Source organism: Schistocerca cancellata, chromosome 2, assembly GCF_023864275.1.
Source record: "Schistocerca cancellata isolate TAMUIC-IGC-003103 chromosome 2, iqSchCanc2.1, whole genome shotgun sequence".
In the NCBI taxonomy this organism is placed as follows: Eukaryota; Metazoa; Arthropoda; class Insecta; order Orthoptera; family Acrididae; genus Schistocerca; species Schistocerca cancellata.
In genome coordinates, this window is record NC_064627.1 from 493,815,654 (window position 1) to 493,835,237 (window position 19,584).

Here is a 19,584-nt window from a genome sequence, read left to right on the forward strand (position 1 = left end):
GTAGTGAAGGTAGCTTAAAATATTTGTGTCATGTGTGGGGCAAGCGCTATCAGATGAATAACATCAGAAAAGGAGTTCCTTATTTCAAGAAAGTGTGTTCTGGCATTAATGATTTTCCACATTCAAGAAGCCTTGAGAACTGACATATTTGACGAAGTGTGAGCTTTACTCTTCTTGTGACATTTAAATTCAGTAGACAAGGTTCAGAGTGTAGGAGTACTGGATGCTCTAATTCAAAGCAACAAAAATGAAAGTCTTCAGTTCACTCACTAAGAATTCCTCTCAATATTGTTTTTGGTGAAAAGTTATAATGCCTTAATCTCAAGGCTGAGTGTTGTGACTCGTCGATCTTTCAAAGTTCCACTGTGCAGTTACAAGCATCCTCTACATGCGGCGCTGTCTGCCAGCCATGCAGCGGCAGCGCCACCTAAGCGGCCGGCCAGCCAGTCAGTGGCTGCTAAACTCGGACTCAGTTATGATTTGACTGTTAAAGTGTACACACATCTTACTCTGTTTACTTGATCTGTGACTTTCATGTATTGCGTCTTCCTTGACATATTTATTCAACTTGAAGTTATAACAATTGGCGACGAGGATGAGATTTTTCTTTTCCATTGTTGACCCACATGTTTCCATTGCTACTTTAGAGCAACTATTGCAAGGTCTCATAGAACAGCAAACGCTTCTCACAAATGCGATTTGTGATTTCGTTGCGGCATCAAATGCGGGGCGTCTCTCGTCATTGTCTCTACCTCCTTTTCCTCCTTACGACGAGATGGTGGAAGACTGGTCTGATTAGGAAGAACGTCTTTGATAGCACTTCTTGGCATTTCATGTCACGGACAAACAAACATGTAAGTCTCTGTTCCTTTCATGGATTTCACCTCAAATGTATCAGTTGTTGTTGCAATTGGCTCCTTTGAAAGATCCTGCATCTTTGTCCTTCGGTGAAATGTGCTCACTTCTGTCCATCTATTTTCAAAAGCAAACGCATGTGGTAGCCTCTCGTGTTGCCTTTTATCATTGTCAAAAACAACCGAATCAATCCTATTGTGCTCGGGCTGCTGAACTTCATGGCCTCAGTAGAAAGTGTCAATTTGTTACTTTAGTTCACAAAGAATCCTATGCCGATTCCATGGTACGAGATGCTATTATCCGATCGGCGCCCGACAGAGAAGTTAGGCAATGTGCCCTTCAGTTGGCAAATCTGACTCTAGATGAAGTTCTATCCATCGCTCAGTCGTTTGAAATTCCTCGCACTGCTGGTGCGCAAATAGTCATGGGGCAACGTCGGGGAAATAAAACCTCTATGCGATGTTGACGAAGCGTGTGGCCTGTCCCCACTGGCCGATGTGGCTGCAGTATGCTCCCAAGCGCAGCCTTGGCCTAACCGTAAACAAACCTCTAACAAACTGCAGCAAAACCCATGGCAATTTCCTTCATGTCCACGGTGTTTTACGAAACATTCACGAGAAGATTGTCCGCCATCCATTTGCAAATCTGACTACATACATGATATTCATGAACATGACAACATGACGCTGATTCTGATTCTGTGTTGTCTGTCAATTGTACTTCTTCCCTTTCAGGGAAGTTATTCCTCACTGTCCAAATACTTGGTTGAGATGTTCGCATGCAGGTGGATACTGGTACTGCTGCTATTATCACCAATTCTCAGACGTATCTTCAGTTTGGTTCTCCAATCCTGTCCCCTGTCACTAGGCAATTACGGACTTACAATAAACAGAAGATATCTCTCTTGGGACAGTTTGATACTGAGGTATCTTACAAATCTGTCATTCGCACTGTTCCCATATTTGTGGTCAACCATAGTAACGCGGAGAATCTATTTGGTTTCGATGCCTTTCCCATTTTTGGGTTCTCCATAGATGACTCTGTCAATATCATCTCTGATGCAATTCCTTATGCTTAATTGGATTCCTTGTCAACGACATTTTCATCCCGTTTTTCTCCTTGGTTAGGCCGCGCAAACAACTTTGAAGCTCATATCATGCTCAAACCCACTGCTCGGCCTAAGTTTCTTCAGGCTCGGCCCATTCCTGTGGCCCTTCGTGATCAGGTCAAATGGGAGCTGGATCGTCTCACTACTTCAGGGGTCTTGCTTCCTGCCACTTCCAGTGAGTGGTCCTCTCCTGTTGTTGTCGTTACTAAGCCAAATGGTGATATTTGTCTCTGTGGCAATTTCAAAGCCACTTCAAATGCTCAATGCCTTATCAACACTTACCCTATGCCTCGACCTGAAGAATTGTTCACTAAACTTGCTGGAGGCCAGTATTTTTCTAAACTTGACCTGTCAGAGGCTTATCATCAACTTCCTCTCGACGCTGCTCCCTGGCAGTTTCTGGTCCTTAACACGCCTTTCGTCCTCTATCAATACCAACAATTGCCATTTGGGATTGCCAGTGCCGCTGCTCTCTTTCAGTGATTCTTGGAACAATTATTGCTCACTGTCCCTGGATGTATAAATTACCAGGACGTCATTGTTGTCACTGGCTCCACCACTGACGAACATCTTCAAAATCTCCACACACTTTTTCATGTCTTACAGACTGCCGGTCTTAAGTGTAATCTTCAGAAATCAAAATTTTTTCAGGCATCTATCACGTACTTGGGGTTTCAACTCTCTTGGGGTGGTATTCGTCTGCTTCAGCAAACTGTTGCTGTGATGAATGCCCTTCCGCGCCCTACATCTGTTAAGGAACTGCAGGCCTTCTTGGGGAAAATAGCATACTATCACAAGTTTTTACTGTCTGCTGCTTTGGTGGCTCAGCCATTGCATCGTCTGTTGCATAAAAACGTGCCTTTTCACTGGTCCGCGTCATGCGATGCGGCTTTCCAGAAATTGGACTATGCTGAAACAAGCCCCGTGCCTGGCTACTTATCGACCTGGCCAACATCTTGTTCTTGCCACGGACACCTCTCAATACGGGGTCGGTGCAGTCATTGCACACCATTTTTCTGATGGTTCTGAACAACCCATTGCTTATGCCTCCAAAATGCTCACGGATGCCCAACAACAGTATTCTCAAATTGAAAAAGAAGCTTTGGCCATTATTTATGCTCTTCATAAGTTTGGTGTTTTTCTCTATGGATCCAAATTTCATCTTGTTACGGATCAAAAACCACTTGTTTCCTTGTTTCATCCATCAACATCACTTCCCGACAAGGCTGCACACCGCCTCCAGCGTTGGGCTCTTTACTTGTCTCGTTTCAATTATGAGATTCATTTCCGGCCGATGGCTTAACATGCAAATGCTGATGCACTGTCTTGCCTTCCCATGGGGCCTGATCTGGCATTCGATAGGGACGAACTTTTGTGTTTCCACCTGGATGTTGCCAAGCAGCAGGTTGTGGAAGGGTTCCCCATCACCGGAGACTGGCTGGCGGCTGCTATGGGTTCTGACCCTCTCCTGGGTTTTACGATGTATTCGGAAGGGTTGGCCAGATCGTCCATCCGCTAAGACTTCTGATCCGTTGCAGAACTACTACGCTTTATGTTACCACCTCACGGCTAGGGATGGTGTTATCCTCCTTTCTACCAAAAATGCTTTGCCATGTGTTGTGGTACCTGCGTCTTTGCATGCTTTGGTCTTGCGCCTCCTTCACCAAGGGCACTGGGGTGTGTCTCACACAAAATCTCTGGCGCCCCGTCATGTGTACTGGCCCAGCATCGACTCTGAAATCGCACACATGGTTGCTGCCTGCGGCCCTTGTGCGTCACAGGCTGCCGCCCCGAAGTCATGTTTGTCACAGTGGCCTTTGCCTGAGAAGCCCTGGGAGCGTATTCATGCTGACTTCGCGGGACCTTTTTTAGATACTTATTGGCTTCTCATTATTGACACCTACTCTAACTTTCCTTTCATTATCCGTTGCATGTCGCCTACCACCGCGGCAACCACCAATGCTCTAGCTCACATTTTCTCTTTGGAAGGCCTTCCCTCTACTCTTGTTACTGATAATGGTCCGCAATTTGCCTCTTCCGATTTTGTGGATTTTTGCACCCGGCACAGAATCATGCATGTCACGGCCCCTCTGTTCCATCCACAGTCAAACGGTGGGGCTGAACGACTGGACCGCACATTTAAGGCTCAGATGAGGAAACTCCTGACTTCTTCTGCTGCTGATGATGCGCTTCTCCAATTTCTGGCTTCTTACCATTTCAGGCCCATGGGCGACTACAGCCCGTCTGAGCTCTTACATGGCCAACACCCCGCACACTACTTCATCTTCTGCGGCCTTCCACCTCACGGCCGTGGGTGCCTTCGCTTGGCCCGTTCACCGCCAACGACCTGGTATGAGTACGGGGATATGGCTGGTGGCCAAAATGGAGTCCTTGTCACATCTTACGACACCGTGGCCAACGCCTGTATGAAATCCAGATGGACATGGGTGTTGCAGTGCATCACTCGGACCAGCTTCGGCCTTGTGTGCTGGCAGTGCCTGTTCCGGATGCTGCTACACCACCTTCAGCTCTACCTGACACTCGGGATACTGTAATCTCTTATTACTCACAATGCAGTCCTCTCACCATCATATTGGTGCCAGCACAAGAACTGACACCACGAGATATGCCCATGCAGGAACCAGATGGCCATCATCTGTCGGAGCAACTCTACTTGCCTCCTTCTCCTACGGATGTGGACACATCGCCCATGTCTCCTGTTATAACAACTGGACTTGCTGCAATGGGCTGACTGGTGCACGGGGCCCCAGCAGATTTGACCCCCATGTCTCCTGTCATCTCGACCCGTTATCATAGGGGACACTTCCGTCTGTATGGGAAGCCTCCTCCTTGAGACTTTATGGCCAGTCAAACAACACCTATGGGTGTTAGCAATCTACAGGCCACCTCACTCACCGATCTTTGAAAGTGCCGCCGCACAGTTACGCGCGTCCTCTATGTGCGGCACTGTCTGTCAGCCATGCAGCAGCAGCGCCACCTAAGTGGCCAGCCAGCCAGTGGCCGCTAGACTTGGACTCAGTTATGATTTGACTGTTAAAGTGTACACATGTCTTACTCTGTTTACTTGATCTGTGACTTTCATGTATTGCATCTTCCTTGAAATATGTTTGTTCAAATTGAAGTTACAACACTGAGCCCTAACAAAAGATGTCTCCTTGAACAAAGGACAGTGTGAACTGATAATATTTTGCATCTGGTGGTGTAAAGAGTGTGTTGTGAACTTTAAATGCCTCCCCAAGGGTCTATTAATCATAGTTGGCATTCTAGTGGATAGAAGGATGAAGCCACTCCTGCAGAATGTCATAAGTCCTTATCAAATGAATGCAATAAAGGGAAGATCAATGTTAGATACCTTATGAGAGTATAGGAACACCATGAACCTAACTTGCATAATTGACAATAGTCTTTCCCTATTGTTTTTAGATTTTGATAAAGTCTGACCACTGTGGTGTTTTTTCAAGGATTAAAATCAATGGACAACTGATGTGATGCACTGTTTCTGACTCGTGCTTTTAAACTAATACATGGCACTAACTCAGGCATTACAAAACTTTTATTCCTCTTATTATATCCTGGGATCAGGAACACTTCCATTAATGTGGCATACATAGATACCCACCTAGATTACATCAAAAAATACTATGTTGATTGAAGCTATATAAGACTTTCTCTAGCACACACCAACACTAGAACCATCTATGATTTTATTACCAGAAATTGTCTTCACAATCCAATTCAAGTAAAATAGCCTGCTAAAAACTGGACAAAAATTTCGAGAAATATCAACAACAAAATTTTACCAACTTGAGTCAGTGCCGTGTAAATAAAACTGTACCCGTAGGGGAACAATTATGGACAATCAAGTTGAGACCATCTCCATACTGCGACAAATGTCTGCTTGTAGAAATTGTAGTGCACACTTTCTTATTTTGAAAATAAAATCAGAATTTGGAACTGGACCAGGAAGAAATTAGCACTTATCAACAGAACCACAGAAAGTCATATACGAATAACTGAAGCTTTATAGTCCAACTGGAAATGTTACCCATCCACAAAGAATAACAGTTATTCATGTCTCCTGGGACAGTTTGTGTTTTATGTGTTAACAAACAACACTTCACACATAGAGGAGTACATGTTTTATATTAAAGAAGAACATTTTAAGTTGAAGAAGAATAACAAATATAAGGTATGGTTTCAAAACTTTTTATCTATTGCTTTATGTGGACTTCAGAGAGGACAGTCTTCTTGATTAGAAGCAGAATATTTATTCTTTCTCTTGAATTATTCTTGGAATCTTTCTTATATTCGTTCTAAGATGAGAACTGTTCTAATTTGGCAAAATCCCTCTGGCGCCGAATCTTGTTTGATTTGTTGAAAAATATATGCCTTCCTTACAGACATCACTTACATCCAGTGTATAGTAACTTAAACAGTGGAAATGTTTCCAAATGAATGCTTGTTATGGATTTTTCCATCATCTTTTTGCCTGTTATGAGATATGTCCGACAAGGAACTCTCATCATTAGAAGTGGCAATCTATGCTCTGTGTAGCTGGAAGTCACAAATTCCTATCCACCCCTTCCCTCCCCTCCCCCCCTCTCCTCCCCCATTCTCTATTTCATATAAATGCATCAGGCGTTGCCACTACATAATAACACGCACTGCTAATTCCTCAAACAAAACCATTCAGGAGATTGTTCGGAAAGTCATACCTCATGCACATATTCTTCTGATTCTGGGCCCTCAAGACGAAAATGCACTTCAAATCAGGCTTCACAAAATATTTGACACCAAACAAGCATATTTAAACAGGTGTTGAGTTGGTGAACTACCTAAGCATTGTCAGATTGATTTAAATAATATCAGAGAATATATTGTTGATTAATTTCTCTCTTATATTTATGATATAAAAATATGCACTGTACTGATACATGTATATTGCAACTTACTGTGATAACCCTATGGTATGAGTCTGTTATAATAAACCTTAAGTATCTTTAATAAATGCCTAAATTGACATGAATTAGCAAGCTATACCACATTTTGGACATCAGAATGTTCTGTATTTACACGCAGTCCTGTGTTAACTTCAAGTAGTATAGAAAAGAGGAAGGTGGAGTGGATGCATAAATAAAGACAGTTAATAAATTATTTAGTGGCACATTCCATAAAAAAACACAAACCAGAAATTCTGCCAATACAGAAGGACAAAAAGGCACTATCTAGTGTACAGTAGTAGTATCACAACATTTTTGATGTTGCACTATGGAGCACTGGAAAAAGCAAGAATGCTTATCATGGAGAAGGTTTCTTATGGTTTCCTTTTGTCTTTTTGATCTGGTTGCTTTCAGTTGTGTCATAGAATAGATAAAAATCTGACCTCTGTGGATGCTACAACCAGCAGACAATGCAGTTTTTATGTTATATCATGACTACATTACCTCAGTGCTATCAAACAGCTGTGGCATTTGTATTCCCCTTATTGCCCCAGTAGTGGTTGGGACATCTTACTTGCACCTTAAAACATGAGATTAGTTGCTATTTACACTTGGAACAACCTTCCTTAATTCAAAACCATAAATTTATAACCTGATGTCACACCTCAAGAGAAAATCATTCAGACAATTTAATGGAAAGAAAGGAAAACATCAAGTCATATTAGTTGGATAATTTTGTGTGATCCAGAAAGTAAACTGGTGGTCACACATTTGGCAAACATATTCTGCATTGTTGCTAAGTTTCAGTTATTATACTAACATCAGAATGCATTTCCAAGCTGATGTAATCCTTGGACAAGCTCAGAAGTGAGAACAGCTTTGTATCTTAAAGATACAGCTACTGAGGGCCAGAAAACTGAAAGTATGCACCAAGGAGTTTTATTCTCATTTCTATAACTAGGTTTTAGGGACTAGAGCATAGTGAATAATAATATTCAGGTGCACACCTGTAAACTAAAGATCATAAATCAATAACTGTCAATTATTTTCGCTTTTTTGTCTTATGCATACTGAAAAATGCAAAGTTCAATCAGCAGATGCAATTCACATTTTACAAGCATCTCCACTGGTTATACTGTACACTGATGAGCCAAAACATTATAACTGCTCCTCAGTGTGATGTTGAATGCATCCTCATGGTGTTGTGGCCACATGACACAGTAAGGGAAGAATGTAAGCACAGGAGAGATGAATAGGCTGTCAATATAGCAAAAATATGTTCTAAAAATGTGGAAATCCATTGATGTAAGTTGTTTTGACAAAGAACACATTATTGTGGACCTGTGGCTGGGAAATGAGAATCTCTGAAATGGAGAATTTGATCACCTGTTGGCATACTAATGTCATGAGACCTATGGAAAGTGGTTGAAGGCTGGTAAAATAATGAGTAGGCCATATGGTATTGGATGACCACATCTCATCACAAAATGTATAGGTTTGAGGATCCCCCACTGTGTAGTCTAGGACAGGCAGTGATCTGTGGCAGATGTGATGACAGAGTATAATGTTGGTGCAGACACAAGTGTTTCAGAGCACACCATTCAAGGGCCACCGTTGAACATGGAGCTCTACATCACACAACCCTTACATGTTCCTGTGTTGACCAATGACATCATCAGTTGTGATTGCAGTGGGTACAGTATCACTCATTTTCACTGTGGGTCAATAGAAACATGTCACCTATCAAATGAATCACATTTCCTGTTACATCAGGTTGGTGGTTAGGTTCTTATACGCCATCTTCCAGGTGAATGACTGCATGAAACATGGACCGTGCCACAGAAGCAGGCTGGTGAGGGCAGACTTACGGTGTGGTGTACATTGAGTTGGACTTCCATGGGATCTGCGGTGGTAATCAAAAGTATCATTAGTGTGGTTGCATTGCCTGCAGAACATTCATTGCCAGTGGTGGTGGCTGAAGTTCGGAGGCCACAGCAGGTTTGGTTGCAGGAGGGGGCGTGACCGTGGGTGGAGCCGGTGACATCCCAGTTGCTTGTTTACTGCTTCCCAGAGCGAGCGGAATGGTCGACACAAGACGGCCCCGGCCACGTCTGGCTGCAGGACGATGAGCCTGGACCTGAGACTTGTCAGGTAGGCAGTGGCTGGTGAAATAGAGCAGTGATACATCGTGTAGCTTGTCAGCAATTGTCATTCTTTGCTCGACAGGTTTGGGAGACCTTTGAGCCAGAGCAAAGCAGATGTGAGGAGATAGTTTATCTGACCAGATGGTAAGCAGAGCTGTGTCAGAGAGTAGATCGGTGCTAACCAGAGCATGTAGCTGTCTCCAGAGCTGGGAAGGTTTGTCATTGCCTAGTTGCTTGACGTGGAGCACTTACCATATTGCTGCCTCAGTTGAGCATGCAAGCCGACGTAGAACTGTCTTTTTGGCTAGAGTGTACTGGGTAGCACAGTGGGTGATGAGGCACAGAAACCTGGTTGACATGTCAAGTTTGTAATGGTTGAACAATTCGTCCACAATTTTGAACCAGGTTGTAGCTCTGTCGGGATTAAACGGCAGCAGCGTCGGTAAGCGTTGTAGACTGTTCGGAAGAACAGGTTGAGTTGAGTTCGTCATGCCACTGCCTGAATCGAGCTGTTGTTGCTGTAGTATTCCAGGAGAGTGTGCCTCCAGGGGATGTGGCAACGATGGCTGTTTGGGTGGTAGCGTGAAGGTGACACGTTATGGTTGAGCGCGATCCGTCGTGATGCAGAAGGCTGACGCGGGTGAGACACCGTAATGTGTCGATTGCGGTTGCGGAAGCTCAACATGTAGCAAGTGTGTTCAGATTGATGCATTGCGGAAGACTGATGTGGATGAGGCACCGAGATGTGCTGCGAACGGTAGTGGAAGCTCGACTGGAGCCGGCGAGGGGGCGACAGGTGAGAAAAAGTTCAAAGTTTGAGAACGCGTGTTAGTCTGTGGAAAGCTTGACATATGACCAGAGCCAGGGCCACCTGTGTTGCAGGGAGGCTGTGGAGGTGCGGGCTGTCCAGAAGCACAGTGTGGGAAATGATTTTGAACGTGGGACGGTGTGTGTGAATGTTCACTGTTCATAGTCACTCCACTCAAAACAGTGTGCGGATAAGGTGAATATTGTGGCACAAAACACTGAGGCGTAGCAGTGGGACGGAGATGGGGGTCAGGCACAGATAACAAGTAACTGTTCCTGTTGCAGGACGAAGTATCGAAGTAGGAAGGCCTGTGATGATGCTGAACCGAGGCAGGCGCGGGTGTGGTCGGATGCTGAGGAGGTTGACCTGTGGATGAAGCAGTACTGGCCACGTGGCAGGTATCTGCGTGGTACTGCATGGATTTCAGCGTGGGAAATCATTGTCCTGGTGGTAGTAGATTGTCCGACGAAGCATTTGCAGAAATCGGCATTGGTTCCGCACTGCACTGAGATCCATAAGAGGTAACTGCACAGTTGATGGGGGAGGGCACATGTGGCGGGAACAAAGGCATTTGATAGCCAGAGTCATGTGCACTTCTAACCTCACTTATTGTTGGAGACTTGAAAACATCCAGCAAAATCGGCGGAATCATCAAGTGAGAGGCATCGTGTTGCAGTCCTGGTGGGTGTACATCGCCCACAACAGGATGCATGTCGATCACAAAATCCAGCGTTAGGCGCTGGGCCGAAGTCATTATTTGAATGCTGTGTTGATGTAATACACGTGAAAATAACCGACGTGGAGGTCACGGACACAGTAAAATAGCGAAAACGGAAGACGTTACAACTTGGGGTCACCAGTGAGGGAATAGTTCGGGATGGTTACACCAAACAACACCCTTTTAGCAGTAGTTCATTTATTCACCTAAATACATGCAAGGCTCACAAAGAACTGAACATGGCAGAACAGCCCAAAGACAATGCTCAGAGTCCAAAGATAATGCTCAGAGTCCAAAAACGAACGCATATCGATGCTGGTGTCAACCTCATCGGCGCCACACCACTGTGTACCAGTAAAATGTAACAGAGTAAGAAAGATTTTTGTGGTAAGTGGGGGTAAGCTTTCATGCTGATTTTGTAAGCCATGACTACGAAATGTAAGACAGGAAAACTTATTTTTGAAATGAACTGATGTTGGATTATGATTAGAGATGTTTTTCTTATGGAGATATGTGAACGATAACTATGTATGTTACCGTAGAAATTATTGAAATCCCATAAGTCTATGAGAGATGATGATTTTGTTGTGCTAGCAGATTTGCAAATCAAGTAGATTATACATTGATATTTGCAATTTTGGTTTGATGATGATGATGATGCGTATATGAATGTAATGGATGTTTAGGTAGGTTAGGACATGATATTAGGGCACTCTGTTTTTTGATGAAGTTTAATTTCTTTGACTAAGGAATATCTGATACAAGTTGCTTGGCAACCACCTTTGAGTAATATGATGCACACTATAATCAACTGTTTTACTTGATCCATTTTAACTTTGGCAACTGTAGATTTACTGTTACATGTAATATAATTTCCAATACTTATTTATTGTCTACGCATTCTCAAACTTACGGCTGTTTAGTTACATGCTCTTTTGCTTGAAGTACCTTTTACCTCTACTGCCAGCCAGGGTGGCGAGCAGTTTTAGGCGCTACAGTCTGGAACCGCGCGACCGCTACGGTCGCAGGTTCGAATCCTGCCTTGGGCATGGATGTATGTGATGTCCTTAGGTTATCTAGGTTTAAGTAGTTCTACATTCTAGGGGACTGATGAGCTCAGAAGTTAAGTCCCATAGTGCTCAGAGCCATTTTACCTCTACTATATACACTATTACTTGAAGTTGATTTTCTTACAAGAAATATGTCACTAGACTTATACTTTACATGTGCCTTGTTGATTGAAAGGAGAACATATGTGATGCGTGGACCAGAATTCTGTAACTTGATTTGTATCTCTCAGACTTACATCCTGAAAGAAAATACTGGCCAGAAATAATACATATTCATAAGTGAAACAAAACATAACATACTCAGTAAGGTGAGACGTGGTGATGACTCAAGTCCATGTTATGCTGGAATAGTATAGATTGTGGTTTGACTCGTCACAATTTATAAAAAAAAATTGTTATATAATTTTTCTTTGCACTTTTCACATCTGACTTTAAGGTGTATAGCCATTATATTAAAGTTTATGAAACTCAGTGACACATAGTGCTAATTCTGACAAACAGATGTTGTTTCTTGTGGTAAACACACTATTTATTTAAAGAAAAAAGTTTATTTTACCTAATTATGCATGAGAAACTTCTTCTCAAAATGAGAGCATTTTCTGCACTTGAATGATCAGCCCAAAGTGGCATTCCTCTTCATTTATTTATTGATCTGAAACTTATAGTGATTTGATATGATATTTGTGTACCTTATTTCTATATGTTCATGTTTATGTATTAATTATGTTTGATCTGAACTGGATATCAGAGGAACTGCTTGTAAGTTAGCTGGTTATATTTAGCACTTGATACTTGTATAATCAATATAAAGTTAAATATTTCAATTCCTCTGTCTAGCAGAATGCTATTGTTTACCCTTCGTCAATCAGTTAATAGGGTGTTTTTGGGTGGCAAGTTTGTTCTGTAGGGAATGCCGAACACACTTCCCCCTCCAGTGCCACAGTGAAGTACTTGAACAGTGGGGGGTCCTGGGTAGGGGGGTATGGGGGTTTCCTGTCTTAGGGGTCTGTCATCTTTTATTCTTCAGCTCCAACACTCCAAATCTTCAATTTTATTTCTTACTTCTCACCAGAGTACCAAGCTGTCCTTCCCTCTGTCCACATCCATATGTCTCTAGTGCTGAGACCCTTCTCATTTACTGTGTCAGTTCTTGTCTTTGTGACTAAAGCTTATTGTATAGGACGATCCGGGAAACAAGTCAGCATTTCTGCATTATTAAATATACTGAATTTCAAAGATGTCACATGTATAGATAATCTGTGAGACCAAGTATACAGTTTTCAACTTGATGTATTGGTGATTTTTGATAAGGATGATTTAAACATGTATTATGTATAAATGTATAACCATAGTTTGAAAGATGTCACATGTACAGATAATCTATGATATAATTTATATATTACTCACTTGTGTTTCATTTTGTTGTGTGTTGGAACCCAAAGTGGCAAACCAAAAATCTTGAAACAGTCTGTGTACTGTGTCTTAATCAATATTTGTACATGTAGTCCAAGTGGACTCAGTGGAGAATTGTCTTTTTGTCAGCCTCGGATAGCAATCTGTGGAAGTGTGATTATTCAGTAATATATGTGAATATTAATGAAGAGCACAGAGACTAGTGCAATAGCACTTGAGAATTTTGTACTAGTTATGTAATTTGAAATTCAAAGTTACAACTTTACTTCATGTAGTTAATAAGAATATTGTTTTAGTGATATGTTGTCAAAGAACAAGTTAAAATTGCAAAATGAGATTTAAGACAGGAAATGCTTAAATATGATTAGTTGGAATTTTGCTGGTTATCAATTCTGTTGAATATAATCAATTACACGAAATATAATGGTCATAAAGAGTGGAATATGAACCAAATTCCAGGTTTTGCAACGAAGATCTTCCGACGAGCAGAGAACCACATTGAGCTCCAGTTCAGTGCACATCATTAGACATGGAGGAGACTGAACACTTTGGTATATTATGGTCTAATGCTGTGCATTACTAATAAGAACTTGGTGCACCTGCGTACAATAGGGGGTTGCGATGTACAATCTAATATGGATTTTGAGTATTGTAGTATCTGATACTAATGCTTGTTCCACAATGCATCGACAATATGGAGAAAGAGTTATTTATGCCAGTGTCTCCATTGCACTCAGGAGAACCTGGAGGCTCTAATGACTGCCATAATTATTGAGAAACAAGAGCAATTCAGCAAACTTCCATTAGATAATTTTTCTGATTGAAATATATTTACCTCATATTCATGCTGAAATACAAGCTACAGTCAATCCTGCAAATTAACTTATTCTTTCTTTGTGCTATTAATCAATATTTTGTCTGATCCAGTTGAAACTGATACAAAATAATTTATGATAATCTTACATATTTAATTGAAAACATAGTTTAAATTTCATTGTGATGTGTGTTACACTTCAGTTTGGAGATTAAGGAGAAATCTGATCTCATATCATATGTAAATTGCTAATCCATCTATATCATATGTAAATTGCTAATCCATCTAATTGATTGTAAAATGAGTACTGTTACATGGATCTGCCAGAAAAGGTTTTGTTCAACTTTTAGTTCAGACATAACCATCCACTGAAACCCATTTAAAACACATATTTTTCAATCCAGTTTCAAGTAAACAGGAATCACTGATGTAAACAAAAGATAGTGATGTAGGTAAACCTATACTTATAAAACTGTTACAATGAAACTAGTTACTAAATTATCATTGTATTAAAGTATATAAATCCTGTAATTGGTAGGAACATTTAGGATCAACCTAATTGGGTGAAATCTGGAACAAATGATTGAGTACAATGGTCAAAGTCATTTCTTTGAAAATGAGATGGGTTTGTGTTAAAACAGTATCTAAATTAAAGTCTATGGTATTTAAACGAAAAACCAACTGAGATAATCAAAATTGAGTAGAAAATTAAAATGTAATTAGCGAAAATGTTATAAGTGGTGTGTAAATATAGGCAGTTCTTTAGGTGTTTTGTCAATAAATAAACGACCTATTTTGCCACATTCAGTGGGTGACTTGGAAACATATACATTGGTAGGAACATTTTCTGAAGCCTGTATCTTTTGCATTTTATAAAAATAGTAAAAGTATTGTTAATATTTCATATTTTGAGTATTTACACACTCACAAAATGTTAAATGCTTGTTTTAAGACAACAGTTTTAATTGTAATTTTATTAAAAAAGCTCTTTAAACAATATTGAGGATTGTTCGGGTTTATATATAAAGGGGCAGCCATGTTGGCATTGGTCAGCAGTGTCTTATTAGATGTTGTGCAAGAAGCATGTAACTGCTTAAGTAAGATGTACGCCAGTGTTATAAGCATGTCTGTTCAAATGGTTCAAATGCCTCTGAACACTATGGGACTTAACATCTGAGGTCATCAGTCGGTTAGACGTAGAACTACTTAAACTTAACTAACCTAAGGACATCACACACATCCATGCCCAAGGTAGGACTCGAACCTGCGACCATAGCAGCAGCGCAATTCTGGACGGAAGTGCCTAGATCCGCTCGGCCACAACGGCCGGCAGCATGTCAATATTTTTGAGTTTTGTCAAAGTAACATAATAATTATGACATGATGTAGAATAAAGGTTCTGAAACATAATGTTTGTTTTGATCATTCTTGGTGTAAAAATCAAGTTACAGTGGACATGAAGGAACACAATGTTTGTGGGAAGAGCAGATAAAAAGCAGTTGGATGAGTACACCCTACATAATTATAAGAATTTTTGATAATAATGTCACACACTGATAGCATCCTCCTGTCCCTATAACATCATTCTGCTGTAATGAAGTTACGGTCAACCAGTTCTTACGGTGTGTAGCAATTTTCTCCATCTTTTGGCCGCATTACAGCAGCCTCTGCTTGTTGACACTCCCCCCTGGTGATTGCATATTGATCTGCTTTACTCGCCTTTTACTTGCTGAGGGCAGACTTCTAAAATTCTACTCCATTGCCAAGTCTATTATTTCGTGGCATTTCAATAGTGTCTGTCTTCACAACATAGTTAAATGTATCACGTGGCAGATAACGGTTTTCGACGATGATGTTGCAAATGCTTGTCAGTTTCCTAACCGATACACATTGTAGAGATACAAATCACTCAAAATATTTCTAGAACACAAAATTTTCTACCATATACAGGAACAAAACCACAAGAGGACTTGAGAAATTTGTTGCTAGTGGTGTGCGGCGGAGGGTACTTCTGATAGCACTAACTGATCCCCACTTCCCTGTTCGATCTGCGAATGGCGCGTGAGGAGAATAATTGTAGGTAAACCACCAACTACAAATTTTGGCTAAGTCATTTTGTATCCTCCTACAGTCACTCAACGATGACACCTTCCCCTACACCACAGGATCATTAATGAACAGCTGCAGATTGCTGCTCACCCTGTCCGCTAAGTCATGTACATGTGTAGAACATAGCAGTGGTCCCGTCACACTACCATGGGTCATGTCTTATGGTACCCTTGCCTGTGATGAACACTCGCCATAGAGGACAATGTTTTGGGCTCTGTTGCTTAAGACGTCTTCAAGCCACTCACATGTCTGGGAACTTATTCCGTATGCTCGTGTCTTTTTTAACCGTCCGCAGTGGGTCACCGTATCAAGTGCCTTTCAAAAGTCTAGTAATGTGGAATATGTGTATTGCCCTTCATCCAGAGTTCGTAGGATATCTTCCGAGAAAAGGCAAGCTGAGTTTCACATAAGCAATGCTTTCTAAAACCGTGCTGGTTCATGAACAGAAGCATCTACATCTCAAGAAACTTTATTAGATCTGAACTGAGAACATGTTCCTGAAGTCTGTACCAAACTGCTGTAAGGATACTGATATGTAGTTTGACGGGTCTATTCTTTTACCTTTCTTATACACAGGAGTGACCTGCAATTTATTCCAGTCACTTGGGACTTTTTGCTGGACGAGAGATTTGTGATAGACACAGGATAAGTAAGGGGCTAGTGCTGTAGGGTATGGTACTCTTTGTAAAACCGAATTGTGATTCCATCTGGTCCTGACGAATTATTTGCTTTCAACTTTTTTTGTTGTTTCCTACGCTAGAGATTCTTATTTCTCTGTTCTCCGTACCAGAGCATGTCAGATGGTCGAACGATGGTATGTATGTACGATTATCCTTTATGTATGGTTTCTTTAATGCGAAATTTGGAACTTCGGCTTTGTTTTTGTTATCTTCTCCTGCGTCACTAGACTGCCAACAAGTGACTGTAGCATTAGACCGCTAAGTGATTTTACGTAGGACCAGAATTTTCTCGGGTTCTAGGCAAAAGCTTTTGATAGTTGTATGCTTCGCAATTGGTGTTTTTACAGACGCACGAATTTCTACTAACTTTATCCTATCGTCATGACCGTGTTGTCTTTTGAATCTGGAGTGCAACAACCCTTGCTTCCTCAGCATTTTCCGAATTTCGTTGTTAAACTACAGTGGGTCTTTTCCTTTCATAATCCACTTAACTCGGCAGATACTCCTCCAGAGCACGATTTACTAACCTCTACGTCCATTGTACCGCAACTAAATGATGTCAGTTCACTGTCTAAGCAAGATGCTAACAACTGCTTCTTGACTGATTCATTAACTTTAGTAACCATAGTCGCTGTGGAGACATCACGGTCACTAATCCCTGTCTCTATACTGACGCCGTCGATAAGGTCAGGCCTGTTTGTAGCTACGAGGTCTAAAATATTTCCATTGCTTGCGGGCTGTCGAGCTAGCTGCTCAAGACACTTTTCGGAAACTGTGTTCAAAAGTACTTCGCAAGGGTGTCTGTCTTTACCCCCTGCAATGAATCCATAGACGTCCCAGTCTATACTCGGTAGGTCAAAGTGACTCCAACTAATATTGCATTAGTGGCTGTTTCCGCGTTACTGACCATAGACTTTCTCTGAATAGCTCCGGAATCGTACATGTATTGAGAGCGCGGTTGTCGTTTCATGCAGTGCAGCCTTTTATTAAGAGTCTGCACGGGGTACGGTGGCTGATACACAGTGACCAATTTCGTCCAAGGTCCTGGGCCAGTTCATTCGTTTGTTCGGAAGGGGAGGCCGACATTGTTTGCTGGCCTTCCTTCCTGTCAGCAACGACAGAGTCGAGACGCATGCCCTGCAACGTTTCCGAATCGATTTTACAGAAACTACTGTATTAGCTCTAATTTCTCGAATTGTCTCATTGTGGTCATTTCATAATACGGAGGAAATAATATATCGGCCGACTCTTCCAGGAACGTACTCTCCCAGAATTTCAGAGGTAAAGCTCTCCGTGATGTACAACGCCTCTCTTGTAGCGTTTGCAACTGGAGTTTGTTGAGCATCTCGGGAACGCTCTAGCGCTGACAAAACGGTACCGTGACGAAATGCACCGCTCTTCCTTAGATCTTCTCTATTTCTTCTATTAATGGACTTGGAAAGGGTCTCAGACTGTTGCGCAATATTCAAGAATCAGTCGAGAAAGTATTTTGTAGGCCACTTCTTTCGTGGATGAGTTACATTTTCATAACGTTCATCCTATGAATCTCAGCCTGGCATTTGCTTTTCTTACTATTTGCTTTATGTGATCATTCCAGTTGAGGTCGCTCCGGGAATTTAGTGCCAGATATTTTACGACACTGTTCCAGCAGTTTGTCGTGAATAGTGTAGCTGTACAGTAGTGGATTTCTTCTCCTACGTACGTGCAAAAATGTTATTGGTATTTACGTTCAGGTTCAACTGCCGGAGCTTGCACCATTCATCAACCCTCTGTAAGTCATTCTGGAAATCGATACTGTTTTATGGCTTCTCTACTTTCTTATAACAACAGCATCATTCGCGACCAGCCTCACACTGCTTTCGACATTTTCTAGTGCATCATTAATAACCATTCTAAATAGTAATGGTCTTATCATACTTCCTTAGGGTACTCCCGAAATTACCTTTACATCGTTGGATTCTTTTCCGTTAAGAGCGATGTGCTGAATTTTACATGCAAGAAATTTTGAAAATATTCGCAAATCTGGTCCGATACTCGGTAAGCTTGTATTTTTACCACTCAGCAGCAGTGCAAGATGCTGTCAAATGCCTTCCTCAAGCCTAGGAACATGGCATCAGCCTGAGTGCCGATGTCTACACTGCTGTGGATCTCATAGAGGAACAAAGCGAGTTGAGTTTCACAAGATCTCTGTTTGCGGAACCAGCGTGATTTTCATAGAGGAAATTTTTTGGGCGCTGATGACCACGCTGTATAGCGCCCGAAAACCTCAAACCACACACACACACACACACACACACACACACACACACACACACAGGAAATTTTTATTCTCCAAAAACGTCATTATAAGTGAGCGTAAAACATGTTCCATAATTCTAAAACAAACTGACGCATTGACATAGTCCTTTCTTGAAAACTACCGCTTTTTCCCCTTCACTAGGTATCCGTCGTTGCTCAGACCACCTACAGTTAACTGCTGCTAGAAGGGGTGCAAGATCTTTCGTATAATCTCTGTAGATTCTTAGAGGAAGCTCATCTGGTCCAGATGTCTTCCGACTCAGCGATTTCAGCTGTTTTTCTGTTGTGCAATCATTTGTCTAAATATCTATTATTTCGGCGTTCGCACAATGATTGAAAGTTTTTCGGCCTTCTCTCTGTCTTCTTCATTTTCGTTCTTATTATGGTCACTGAGCGAATGAATAGAAGATTGCGATCCGGTTACTGAGTTCACATAAGATCAAAACCGCTTAAAGTTTTTGGTCAGTTCGGTTGGCAAAATTTTACTTTCAAATTCATTAAAAGCTTTTCTCGTTGCTCTCCTTACGCTCATCTGAGCTTGATTTTCGCTTCGTTCGGTTTTCGGTTATGAGATAGGTTTTGAAGGTTTTTGACGTTCTTTGTTTA

General features: G+C 41.6%; 1 protein-coding gene across 1 annotated transcript in view; it reads right to left on the minus strand.

Annotated features, from left to right (window-relative positions):
- LOC126162015 (esterase FE4-like) overlaps positions 1-19,584 on the minus strand; it is a 431,873-nt gene that overhangs the window by 107,754 nt on the left and 304,535 nt on the right. The gene's annotated exons all lie outside the window — the stretch shown is intronic.